The sequence below is a fragment of the Megascapheus bottae genome, chromosome 3 (genome assembly GCF_031878675.1).
Source record: "Megascapheus bottae isolate mThoBot1 chromosome 3, mThoBot2.hap1, whole genome shotgun sequence".
NCBI lineage: Eukaryota > Metazoa > Chordata > Mammalia > Rodentia > Geomyidae > Megascapheus > Megascapheus bottae.
Genome location: NC_143511.1, coordinates 88,119,980 through 88,133,670, shown reverse-complemented (window position 1 = coordinate 88,133,670; position 13,691 = coordinate 88,119,980). Strand labels below are relative to the sequence as shown.

Sequence of the window (13,691 nt, the reverse complement as noted above, 5' to 3'; positions counted from 1 at the left end):
GGATCAAGGAAGAGTCCTGGAGGACACGCTATAGGATTATTGACGAGGCCAGTGGGAGACGTCCCCTGCGCCCTTCTGGGGAGCTATTGTTAGGACGGCCATGCTGCGACCGTCCCTCTGTCTGATAGTCCCACTCAGGCTGTATTGGGGAACTGCTGTTAGGACGGCCGTGCTGCGACCACCCCTCTGTCTAACAATTCCCTTCTGGTTATCAGTCTAGGCACGCATACGTATGTTGTTTCTGTTGTTTGTTTGTTTTTTGATTTGGGTATTTCTGTTTATTTTTTTTGATTTGGGTATTTCCCTCCAAGATGGGTACTACTCCGCTTACTCTTCTAATGACAAATTTTAAGGATGTGAGAAGCAGAGGTTTTGATTTGAGTAAAGACAAACTAATTACTCTTTGTAATTCCGAGTGGCTGACCTTTGATGTTGGATGGCCCCCAGAGGGCACTTTTAGCCTCCCCACAATTTGGAAGGTTAGGGAGAAAGTTTTCTTACCAGGATGATCTGGCCACCCTGATCAAATTCCTTACTGTTAACCCAGACTTGGTCTTGCAACATTTCAAAGAGAAAGTTTGGGGTTTACTCAAAGGTCTCTGCTTCTCTGTTAGATGTTTTTGTCTTGTCTGGTACCAGCCCTAAATGTTTTGTTAGATGTTTTTATGGATTCTTGTTTTTTGTGTCCTTGTCACTAAGACAATTGGCGGCAGGACACAGGCATCAGTCTTGGTTCCCCCAGGACTGAGGTGTTACTCTTGCTCCCCTGATAGGTAGGATGGCCTTGGCCGGCCGGCTGCCAAAGAATTGAAGTCTTCATGGGGAGGCACCCTCTGAGAGTTTTCAGGGCCCCAGGAGTCTTCCTCACTTTGACTGCTGCCAGGCATGCCATCAAAATTTAGAGGTACTTAAAGGTTTCTACTTCTGTCTTGTTTTGTGAGGTATTTCTAGGTCTTGGGCCTGGTATGGCCACTCGCGCATGGCAGCAGTTGTAACAAGCTAAATTACCTTGTAAAAGAACTTGGTTCTCACCTGCAAGAGTAAGATTGGCAAAACTCTTCAAACAAACTTCCGGAAAATGTACAGCTGATATTAATTTTGCATGCTTTAAACTCAATTGGGTAGAGCTGTTTACACTGTAAACATTGTATCTTGTTTAGCCCAGAGGTATTAGGGAATTTGGCTATTTGAAGTTTTAGAGATTTAAATGTGAATTTGTTTATCAATGTCACCTATCTGTAGAAATCTGAGACTTTTGATGCACTCTTGCATTTAGAATAAATGGGACTACAACACAGCAGAAGGTAGGGGAAGGCTACGGGTGTATCATCAGACTCTAATGGTGAGTCTCCGGGCTGCTGCTCGCAAACCCACTAATTTGGCTACGGTGTATTCAGTTTTTCAAGGTAAAGCAGAAACTCCCTCTGAGTATTTAGAGAGACCAATGGAAGCCTTTAGACGGTTCACCCCAATGGACCCTGAGGCCCTGGAAAATCAGGTAGCTGTGTTAATCAGGTAGCTTCAGATATAAGAGGAAGCTACAGAAGTTAGAGGACCCAGAAGGAAAAAGTATCCAAGATTTACTCAGGATTGCTCAGAAAGTTTTTAATAATAGAGATGCTCCAGAGGAGAAACAGCCGAGAGCAACAGAGAGCATGACGAAAGTACTGGCTGCTGTAGTTCACCAGGGAAGACCACCACAAAGAGGTTCACATGGCCCACAATCTTCGAGGCCCCCAGGTCGAGATTTGAGCAAAGATCAATGTGCTTACTGCAAAGAGTTTGGTCACTGGGCTAGGGAGTGCCCGAAAAATAAAAACATATCGGATCAGTGGCAATGAAAAACTTCCATGTTAGTCACTCATGACGCGGAGGACTAGGCGAAACGGGGTTCAGATTCCCTCTCCGAACCTAGGGTAACTTTGCAGGTGGAGGGGACTCCTGTCCAATTTTTAGTGGACACAGGTGCTCAGTGAGTACAGACAAAAACACCCCGACTTGGCCCTCTTACTGTATGCCTCCCTGCCTCCGAATGATTGCGGCCACGGCACTTATAAAGGATGCAAATAAGTTGACCCTGGGACAGGAGTTACAGGTCACAACATCCCATGCTATCGAGGGCATTCTCAAACAGCCCCCAGACCGATGGCTCAGTAACGCCTGGCTCATTCTTTATCAAGGACTATTGTTAAACCCTCTCAAGATTCTCTTCTAGCATCCAACTGCCCTTAACCCAGCCTCACTACTGCCCGATCCAGACCTGGAAGCCCCACTTCATGATTGTGCTGAGGTTTTGGCCCAAGTGCGTGGAGTAAGAGAGGATCTGCGAGATAAGCCTCTGCCAGATGTGGAGATTGTCTGGCTCACCGATGGAAGCAGCTTTATGCACCAAGGACAGAGGTATTCAGGGAGCCGCAGAAGTCTCAGAGACTGAAGTAATCTGAGTTGAGTCCCTGCCTGCAGGAATGTCAGGACAAAGAGCGAAACTGGTGGCTTTAACCCAAGCTCTAAGACTGGGTAAGGATAAAAGACTGACAGTTTATATAGACAGTTGGTATGCTTTTGCCACCGCCCATATACACGGGGCAATATACAGAGAGAGGGGCCTCCTCACAGCAGAAGGAAAGACTATCAAAAATAAGGAGGAAACATTGGCACTCCTGGCTGCTCTTTGGGAACCAAAGAAACTGGCAATAGTCCATTGCCCAGGACACCAGAAACCTGTAGATCTGGTGTCCAGGGGCAATCATCTGGCTGATAAGACTGCCCGGGAGGTGGCTTTATCTTCAACTCCAGCTCTAGCCCTCCAACTCCCAGACCCAGGACCCAGAGCCTTACCACCGATCCCAGGGTATACGGAGGAAGACTTGCAATGGATTGAGAAACTACCTATGGTACAGCTCCTTGATGGATGGTGGAGAGATTCCAGGAGTCACATAATACTCCCAGAAAAATTAGGGATGAAGGTGCTACAAAAAATTCACCATAGTACTCATCTGGGAGCCAGAAAGATGCAAGACTTAATAAGACAAACCAGACTACGAATTAAGGAGGCAGCCATCAAAATTGATCAGATTATTTCAGGTTGCAGAGTATGTCAGCTAAATAATTTAAGGAGAAACCAGCAAAATTCAGGGGCAAGGCAGCAAGGGGACAAGCCAGGAGCCTATTGGGAGGTTGACTTTACTGAAGTAAAACCAGGGAAGTATGGATATAAGTATTTGCTAGTTTTTGTAAATACCTTCTCAGGATGGGTGGAGGCTTTCCCCACTAAAAGGGAAACTGCACAAATAGTGGCCAAGAAGATACTAGAGGACATCTTACCCAGGTGTGGCTTTCCAGTAATGATAGGTTCGTACAATGGACCTGCATTTGTTTCAAAGGTAAGTCAGGGACTGGCTTCCATACTTGGGGCAGATTGGAAATTACATTGTGCCTATAGACCCCAAAGTTCAGGACAGGTAGAGAGAATGAATAGAACATTAAAAGAGACCCTAACTAAATTGACCATGGAGAATGGTGCAAACTGGGTAGCTCTTCTCCCCTATGCTCTGTTCAGGGTTCAAAATTCCCCTTTTAAACTAGGACTTACCCCCTATGAAATAATGTTTGGTAGACCTCCCCCTAGAATACCCAATCTTAAAGAAAATCTTGTTTAAAAAGCAGAGGATGGTGATTTTGAACTTTTGTTTTCACTCCAAGCCCTGCAAAGGACTCACCAAGAAGTCTGGCCCAAGCTGAGGGACCTGTACCAGACAGAACCACCTCTGGTGCCTCATCGCTATAGATAGGTGATTGGGTACTCATGAAATGCCACCAGCAAGAAAATCTGGAGCCATGATGGACCCTTTCAGGTCATCCTGACAACACCCACCACCCTCAAGGTAGACGGAGTAGCTTCTTGGATCCATTACACCCATGCCAAGCCAGTGGACCCGTTTCCAGACCTCATAGAATCCTCGGCCGAGACAACTTGGAAGATTGATCGGACCAAAAGTAGCCCACTAAATATTAAGTTATGCCGCCAAAATCAATAATAGTTATAGGCAGTATCTGGACAGGGACTTTGTGTGGGTAAATACTCATAGTTGTGCATTTCCACCTAATGGTGTTAAAATGGGAAAGGGAGCAAAGTGAAGGAATTTTTCCCCTTGGTTGACAACCTTGTTTTCTGCCTTAGCTGGACCCTTAGGCCCTTGTATAATTATGGTATGCAGAGATAGATCCAAGATTGGCTCTAGAAGTATCATGGGAAAGAGGGGAGTGTTGTGCCAAGATCATTCCCCTGTTCTGGGAATGACTCCCTCCCCCCTTGCTCAGGGCCCATCTACACCTGAGCTCTGATTCGACCAGTGGTTTGAGTTACCAAATAGCCAATCAGGTGATTGTAACTATGGAATTCCCCTATAAAAGCTGTGTAAAATCCTTGTTCAAGGCCTCTCAGCATTGCCGGCTAGGGGTACGCGGAGGCCCGAGTCTAGACTACTAAATAAATGACCCTTGCTTTTTAGCTTTGACTGTGGTCTCTGGGGTTCTAGGAATTCGGGTACAACAGAATATAATGTAAACCTATTGATCAAAAAAATATTTTTAAAAAAGAAAGAAACAGAGTAGTTCTCTCTCTTTCTGATCCTGTCTATTTGGCCAGTTAATTAGCATGCTATTTATTATTTGTTTATTTGCTGTGAATTGAACTGAGGGCCTGGTTACTGTCCCTTAACATTTTTGCTCAAGATTGTGCTCTACCACTTGAGCCACAATTCCAGTTCTGGTCTTCTTTGTGTGTGGTTAATTGGAAATGAGTCTCATGGGCTAGCTTAGAACTGTAATCTTCAGATCTCGACCTTCCAAGTAGCTAGCAATACAGGTGTGACCCACTGGAAATGTTTAAATGAGATACTTATTCTAGGTAAATGACTTTCTCTGGCACAACGCATTATTTTTTTTAACCATAAGTAAGTCAATTTATGAAAAATATTTGACTTAGGCATTGGCAATGGTGACCTCAACCTCCACTCCTGGCTCAATACTGATGGAAGTTATCTGCTTGACAATCTCAGAAGGACCTGTGTAAGTGAATGAGTTGCTTGTGGATCCTCATCTGGACACCATGCCAGGTCTTAGAACCTTCACCACAAGGGGTTTTTCTTGCAGTGAATCTCAAAGTCTTGGTAGGCATGCGCACTGGTCCTTTCACTTTCAGATTCTTTTCTTGGCGCCTCGGATCAGGGCAGCAGAGACCTCCAGAGACTTCAGCTGGTGGCTGGGGAGGGTGATCCAAATCCGGTGAATCCCCACCTCCAGCCCCACAGGTGTTTTCCCGGTGTCTTGAAAGGCCATGGCTGAGGCGAGGCTTCCTAACCGACATGCTCCTCAGCAAGAGCCAAGAGTGGTGAGTCAGGAGAGGGAGTGGCCGAGAAGCAGCTCCTCACACACGATGGTGCCTCCCACAGAAAGAAGCCACAAAGCATATCTGGAAATGTGTTGTCTCAAGGATGGACACCTGCCATGAAGAAGGCATGAGACGGAACCCAGCCTCTGATTAGATGATCCAAGTTTAGTGAGCAGGCTTTGAAGTCTGATGGGACCAATAACAGTGTCACAGTGAGAGTGACAGAGCAGGCCAGGCATGAGGTGAAGGTGAGCCTCAAAACCACAACTTCCATCCTTCCTTCTTTCTTGTGTTCTCCCTCTTTCCCCCACCTCTCTCTCTTTCCCTCCCTCCCTCCTTTCTTCCCTCCCTTCCTCCCTCCCTCCCTCCCTCCCTTCTTTTTTTCTCTTTCTTTCTTTCTTTCTTTCTTTCTTTCTTTCTTTCTTTCTTTCTTTCCTTCTTTCCTTCTTTCCTTCTTTCCTTCTTTCCTTCTTTCTTTCTTTCTTTCTTTCTTTCTTTCTTTCTTTCTTTCTTTCTTTCTTTCTTTCTTTCTCTTTCTTGTCATAGGGTTTGAACTAAAGGCCTGGGTGCTGTCCCTGAGTTTCTATGCTTAAGGCTACTGGTCTACCACTTGGAGCCACAGCTTTACTTCTGGTTTTCCAGTGAGTGATTGGAGATAAGAGTTTCTCAGACTTTCTTATCTGAGATGGCTTTCAACTGTGATCCTCAGATCTTAGCCTTCTGAGTAGCTAGGACTACAGCCACCTGGCTCTCAGCTTCCTTCTTTCCCTCTAAGTGCCCCGAGACAGAAGGGTGTTGAAGGCTCCTGTCACTGATGTGCTCTCTCTCCCTCCTGGGTCGCACACTGCTCTCTAGCTTTGCTTTCCCTGTAAACTTCCTTGGTCTCTGCCTTGGTGTGCCCTCTAATTCTTTTCTGTGACAATGGCAGGAAGCCAGGCATGAGGGGGCCAGGTGGAGGCCCCCTCTCAGTCTACCTAGTAAGGCTGCCCCTGAGATAGGGAGGGCCATTACTGCTGGGACTTCCTGAGGCTCACCTTTAGCTGCAGGTGGCAGTCTCTGGTCTGGTCCCCATGCCAGCCCACAGGAGCAAATGGTGCTACCTGGTAAGCCTGGGGGGCTGGGTGAGCTCCCTGTGCTGGAGACAGGGGCTCAAAGCTGGGGGGCTGGGGCACCCTGAGCTGAAGGCTGAGCACCAGAGAGCTTTGGGGCTCTAAGGAGGAAGGCTGGAGCCTGCCAGCAGGAGGAGCATCCAGGGCCTCCTGCTGTGAGGCGTGGCCAAGGCACTGACCTGACTCTAGGGGAGCAATGAATGGAAGAGGACGGTTGTTGTAGACAGACCTGGGCCAATCAGAATCGTGCCAGAGTACTTCTCCACCCAGAAAGGACAAAGGATGGCTGGGCCAGGCTTAGGTTCTGAGCTGGGTCTCACTCAGTGCCTGAAGTCTAGCCTGTGCTGAGCTCCTGTCTCCTGACACTTTCTACTACCAGGCCCCCGGAGCCATGGATCCCAGAGGTGAGCTGAAGGGACGGGATTCACCTTCTGCTTGGCTTTGGAGCTTTGAGCTAGAGGTTAAGAGACAACTGGTGGAGCAGCAGGAGCCTAGGGGTATGTGGTGTGTGTGTGTGTGTGTGTGTGTGTGTGTGTGTGTGTGTGTGTGTGTGTGTATGTGTGTGATCTCCCTGTGTATGTGTGATGTGTGTGATGTGTGTATGTGTGTGTGTATGTATGCATGTGTGTGATCTCCGTGTGTGTGTCTATGTATGTGTGTCTATGCATGTGTGTGATCTCCCTGTGTATGTGTATGCATGTGTGTGATGTGTGTGTATGTGTGTGTATGCATGTGTGTGATCTCCGTGTGTGTGTGTGTGTGTGTGTGTGTGTGTGTGTGATCTCTCTGTGTGTGAATGTATGTGTGTGGTGGGGACACCGTGGTGGCATTAGGTCGAGGGCTGGACCTCAGTGGAAAGTGTAATGCCAAGCAAAGCTGGCAGGCATGGCTCTGTGGGTGCTAGTTAGCTGTCTGTCCCCTCTGCTGGGTGCCCACTGTACCTGCTCAGGTGGACAGGGGGAGATGTGAAATCACAGATCTATTAGGAGAGGTGGAGAGAAAGCAAGCAGGACGGGCGGCCCTGGGTCTGGTGGGTGGTCACTATTCTAGGCCACAGCACCCAGGACAACCATTCATTTTATTTTTAATTTATTTTTATTAATTTTTGTGGGTCATGGGGCTTGAACTCGGCCTGGGCATTATCCCTGAGCTCTTCACCTCAAGGCCACTGCCCTTCCCTTGAACCAAGCCCCACTTCCCGTTTTCTTGAGGTTAATTGGAGATAAGGGTCTAAGGTCCTCTAGCATTGAACCTTCATCCTCAGATCTCAGTCTACTGAGTAGCTAGGGTTACAACGTGAGCCACTCTGCCCAACCACAACTACCAATTAGAAAGCAAGATAGAGGGCTGGGAATGTGGCTTGTTGATAACGCATTTGCTTAGCATGCATGAAGCCCTGGGTTCAAATCCTCAGTACTACATATACACAAAAGCCAGAAGTAGCACTGTGGCTCTAGTGGTAGAGTGCTAACCTTGAGCACAGAGAGGCTCAGGGATAGAGCCCAGTCCCTGAGTTCAATCCCCACAACTGGAAAAAAAAAAAAGAGAGAAGAAAAAAGGAGGAAGGAATGGAGGCAAGGAGGGGTTGGGCGTCCAGCCAGGCCTCCTCTGGTCACGCCTGTGTTGCCAGTATCTCTCCTTCCAGCAGGTGACCTTGGTACTGTTGGCCCCTGAAGCGCACTGCCTCCTTGCCACTGGCTGGTAATGATTCCAGGGGTATCACCACTGGCCCAGCCCATCATGGCTGCCGAGGAACCAAGATGCCTGGGCACTCGGGGATGGGGGATCTGGGCCTCTCAGAGCACAAGGGGATCTGGGGAGCTGGATTCAGAGCAGGGAAGCAGCTCAGAGAGCAGCGGCAGGTCACAGGCAGAGCAGCAAGGGGCTCAGGGTGTTGCTGGTCTCCCTGGAAGCGGGTGATGGCCTGGCTGGTTGGGTGGATCTCCTCAAAGCTGCTGGCAGGCTGGGATTCCGCTTCCTCACCCTCTTACCTGTGGCCCTCTGCAAGGGCGAGGCAGCCAGTGGACGGAGGGGAGCTCTGAGAGGAAGCAGGGTGTGCGACCTTCCTGCTGCTGTGGTGTTCTTCAGCAGGTGCCAGCCTGAGGCTCCACAGGGATCAAGGTACTAACTGCAGCTACTTCAGAGTTGACTCCTGGCCCTGGGTATCTCCCTGCTTCTGAGATCAGGCAGGAGAGCCAGTGTCCCCAAGGGAGCAGGTGGCAGGGGTCTTGAGTCGGTGGCTCCTGAATCTTGGAATGCCAGGGCCTTCCAGGAGGGGGTGTGAGAGGAAGAGCCTTGTCCCGGGGAAGGGGGTTCAGGCCCTGTCTGGACAGCCCGCAGACATCGGTCTCTCTGTGCACTGCTGGGCCAGTGAGCTCCCAGCATCCTCCTGGGAGAGGAAACCAGAGTAACCTGCCTGAACTCTGCTTGGATGAGAAGCGGCTGGGCTAGAGACACTGGCCAGGGAGTGTAAGGTGGGAGCTGAGGACAATGTATTGTTGTAATGGACTTGTGGAAGTTAGGGACTAAGGTCTAGAGCCCTTCCCTTCCCCAGCTTTCCTGGGCCATTGTTTAGCCAGACCTACCACCCTCCAGCATGCTTCCCTCTGGTGCTGTTGACCTAGACTTGAGCCTTTTCCCCTGCCATTAGTTTACCCATGAAGTGGGTTGGGACCCAATTAAAGTCACCAACCCAGACTGATGGTAAAAAGAGTGAAGTTTCTTGCACTGCTGACCGGCTGAGGCTAACTCATCTTGGGCATGATCAGCCCTGAATTCAAAAAGCAGGGTCAATGGCTATATGGCAGCCATGCTAATGAACCTATCCCTGGAACGTCAAAATTGGTGCCTCATGCAAGCAAGCAGGAAAGGAAGTGGAATTAAATGCTTGTCTTTTGCAAGTTGACCACATAACCTTGGCATGACCTTCATTCCCAGTACTGTTTGCCTGGAGGTTTTCTGATAAGTTTACTGTTTGCCTGAGGATTCTCTGTTTGATAAGCTTTTGGTAACTGTTGTCTTTGAAGTTACCTTGTGCTGACAATTCCCATGAATGTTAATTTTTAACTCATTACACCCAAACACACCCAGACAAAAGCTGTATCTTGAGACATCCTGGCACGCACAACCGGATGCATCTTGACTATATATAAAGAAGGAGGAGATTTATGGTCTGAATCCCCAGCATGTTTGCTGGGCTTCTTTATAAATTATCTGCTTTACAGATTGGGGCTGCCCTCTGAGATCCCGGCGTGGGGTGTAGTCCTGATGCGTCAGCTCCTTCCCTGCTCAATAAACTTTGAACATCTCAATCGTGTTCTGAGTGGCTTCATAGTTTGTCCACCTGTGGACCCCACTACAGGAGACTTCTGTCGCCAGACAGGCTCAGATGCATCTGTGCACATTTGCTCAGCTTCTTGTACCCCTGTGTTTTGAGCATTCGAGGCGTGTGTGCGTGTGTGCGTGCGTGTGCGTGTGTGTGTTTGTGTGTGTGTGTGTGGTGTGTGTGTGGTGGTAGAGTACTGGGGCTTGAACTCAGGGTCTTATTTTTTCACTTAGTTCTTTTGCTCAAAGCTGGAGCTCTGCCACTTGACCCACACCTCCACTCCTGGCTCTTTTTTGTTGGTGGTGGTGTCCATCCTGGCGCTTGGACTTGGGTCATGAGTGTTGTTCCTGAGCTTTTATGCTCAAGGCTAGTGCCATTCCACTTGAGCCACACCTCCATCTCCACCGTTTTGGTGATTACTTGGCAATAAGATTCTCATGGAGTTTCCTTCCCTGGCTGGTTTAAAACCTTGGTCTTCAGATCTCTGCTTCTTATGGAGCTAGAATTATAGGCATGTGCCACTAGAACTGGCTTGTCAGATTTTATTTTATTTTTGTTTTTGCCAGTCCTGGGCTTAAACTCAGTGTCTGAGCACTGTCCTTGGATGTTCTCAAGGCTAGAACTCTACCACTTGAGCCTTACTTCCGGCTTTTTCCTATGTATGTGATACCAAGGAATCGAACCCAGGTGTTTGTGCTTGCTAGGCAAGCACTCTACCACTAGGCCAAAATCCCGGCACTTGTCTAGTTTTTTTTATTATTATTTGCCAGTACTGGGCCTTGAACTCAGGGCCTGTGCACTGTCCTTTCGTTTTCCTCAAGGCTAGAGCTCTACCACCTGAGCCACAACACCACTTCTGGCGTTTTCTATGTATGTGGGTCTGAGGAATCGAGCCCGGGTCTTTGTGCATGCTAGATAAACACTCTACCACTAGGACAAACTCCCAGCCTAGTCTAGTTTTATAGAAAAGGAATTCCATAGGCCATCGCTCCTTTTGTCTGACTTTTCCACGGGGAATAATTAAACGTGAGACTCTTTCAGGGGATGGAGTTCACGCCCAGTTCTTTTCCCCTGCTTCCCACTGTATGGACACACCCCAGCTCCCCATCTGCTTCTAAGCTATGCCTTTGGGAAAGGAAGCTGCTGCTGGTAGCTGCAGAGGGGTCTTTCTTGGAGCCACCCATCTCCTGCCCCACTGGGTGGGAGTCCCGGTCGATTTCCCAAGTGCTTGAGTGGTTCTCCGTTCCCTCCTGTGGCCTCTGCGAGCTCCAGCTGCTCCCATCTCCTCTGCCTCCCACCTCAGCCTTTTCTTTCTTATCTAGTGCATGAAATGGCATCTCCTCTTGTGCTTTTAGTGGACTTCTCCTAATGACTAATCATGTTGAAATCTGTTTCCTATACTTGCAGCTCTTCACGAGGATTCTTTCTTCCCTTCTTTCTTGCTTCCTTTCTGTTATGGTCTGTGGTGTATTGGGTGGCTTGCTCGTGTAGAGTCTGTTTGCTAGGCTGCTGCTGTACTGCTTGATTTGCACTTCTAGCCCCACTTTGGCTGGTTACTATTTTTTTTATTAAAGAATTTATTAACATTTTCAAATGACGTGTTTAACAGACAAGTATTCAGGAAGGGAATGTCTATATACAATCACTGGCACTTAGATTTTAGCACATAATTAAAATCAGGCTGAGGGTTTGTCTGCTATAGATTCATATTAATCTATGTAATAAAACATGTCTGTAGGGTCATAGGTTTTTATGTCTATGCAATTATGTTTATATTTCCAATACCATGTCCATAGCATTGGGTACACAAATATTGAGTCATCACTCTTGTACTCTTTGGATTTAATAGCCACATATTAAGGATACCATGCGCCTTTTGATCCTTTGGTCTTGACTTGTCTCACTCAACATGATTTGCTCTAGATTCATCCACTTCCCTGCAAATGCCATTATTTTATCTTGTCTGTTGGCTATGTAGAATTCCATTGTGTGTGTGTGTGTACACATATATATATACACACACACACATATTCCCTTGCATATACATATATATATATATATATAATTTTCCGTATCCATTCATCTGTGGTAAGGCATCTGGATTGTTTCCATCACCTGGCTATTGTGAATAGTGCAGAGATGAACATAGCTGAGCAGGTGTCCTTATCATGTCCTGGGTTGCGATGTTCAGGATAGATACCCAGGAGTGGTATGGCTGGGTCATAGGGAAGGTCAATTTTCAGTTCTTTAAGAAACCTCCACACTGCTTTCCCGAGTGGCTGAACTAGTTTACAATTCTACCAGCAGTGAGTAGGGTTCCTTTTTATCCACAACCCCACCAGCAACTGTCATTGTCTGAGTTCAAAACCTTGGCCATTCTAATTGGGGTAGAGATGGTATCTTTGCATTTCCTTTATGACTATGGATGATGAGCATTTTCTCATATGCTTTTCTGCCATTTTAGCCTCTTCATTTAATAAGTCTCTCTCTCTTTCCCTTGCCCATCTAGTGATTGATTTGTTGGTTTGGGGGGCATTAGTTTCTTGAGGTCCCTGTAGATACTGGATATTAAGCATTTGTCTGATGTATTAGTGGTAAGTATCTTTTCCCAGTTTATCAGCTATGCTTCTACTTTAGTAATTATGCTTTTATCTGTGCAGAAACTTTTATTTTTAGGTAGTCCCATTTATTGAGTCTTTCTCCAATCTGTTGTGACCCTGGGATTTTGTTCATGAAGTTTTTGCCTGTGCCTATGAGTTCCAGTGTCTCTCCAACTCTATCGTGTAGCAGTTTCAAGGTTTCCAGGCTGATATTGAAGTCTTTGGTCCATTTTGAGTTAATGCCTGTGCATGGCACAAGGCTAAGGTCATGTGGCTGCCCAGTTTTGCCAGCACCAATAATTGGATAGACTGTGTTTGTTCCACTGTATATCTTTGGCTCCTTTTTCAAATTCAAGTTGACTATAGGTATGTGGTTCTATTTCTGGATCTTCTATTCTGTTCCACTGATCTTCTGGTCTGTTTTTGTGACAGTACCATGCTGTTTTTGTTATTATGGCTCTATAGTAGAGTTTGACGTCTGGAATTGTAATACCACCTGCATCGCTTTTTTTTGCCTAGAATTGTTTTGACTATTCCAGGTCTTTTTTTGTTCCATATGAACCTTTGACTTATACCTTCTATTTCAGTAAAGAATGTCTTTCGGGTTTTGACAGGGATTGCACTAAATTTGTATATCAATTTTGGCAGTATGGCCATTTTCACTATATTGGTTCTCCCTAGCCATGAGCATGGGATGTTTTTCCATTTCCTGGTATCCTCTTTAATTTCTTTCATTAGGCTTTTATAGTTTTCATTGAATAATTCCTTTATATCTTTGGTTAAGTATATTCCTAAGTATTTTATTCTTTTGGGGGCTACTGCAAATGGGATCATTTTCTTGATTTGGCCTTCTGTTTGTGTACTTCTGTTTGCTACTGGATTTTGCAGGTTAATTTTGTATCCTGCCACTTTGCTAAAGTGGCTTATTAATTCTAGGAGTTTGGGAGTGGAGCTTATTGGGTCACTCAGGTAGAGGATCATGTCATCTACAAATAGGGATAGTTTAATTTCTTCTTTGTCTAAGTGGATCCCTTTGCTGTCCTTCTCTTGCCTTACGGCTCAGGCTCAGGGTTCCAGCATTATATTGAAGAGAAGTGGACAGAATGGGTATCCTTGTCTAGTTCCCGATTTTAAGGTAAATGGTTCCAGTCTTTCTCCATTTAGTATAATACAGGCTGTAGGTTTGTCATATATGGCTTTATTTTAAGGAATGAGCTTCTTATTCCTATTTTTTCTAGTGCTTTCAACATGCATGGATGTTGTAT

The 13,691-nt window shown here is 46.7% G+C and overlaps 1 pseudogene; it reads right to left on the bottom strand.

The window, feature by feature from the left end:
- Window positions 1-4,983: 4,983 nt before the first annotated feature.
- On the bottom strand, window positions 4,984-5,340 carry LOC150066089 (small ribosomal subunit protein uS10 pseudogene; annotated as a pseudogene).
- Between the last annotated feature and the right edge of the window lie 8,351 nt (window positions 5,341-13,691).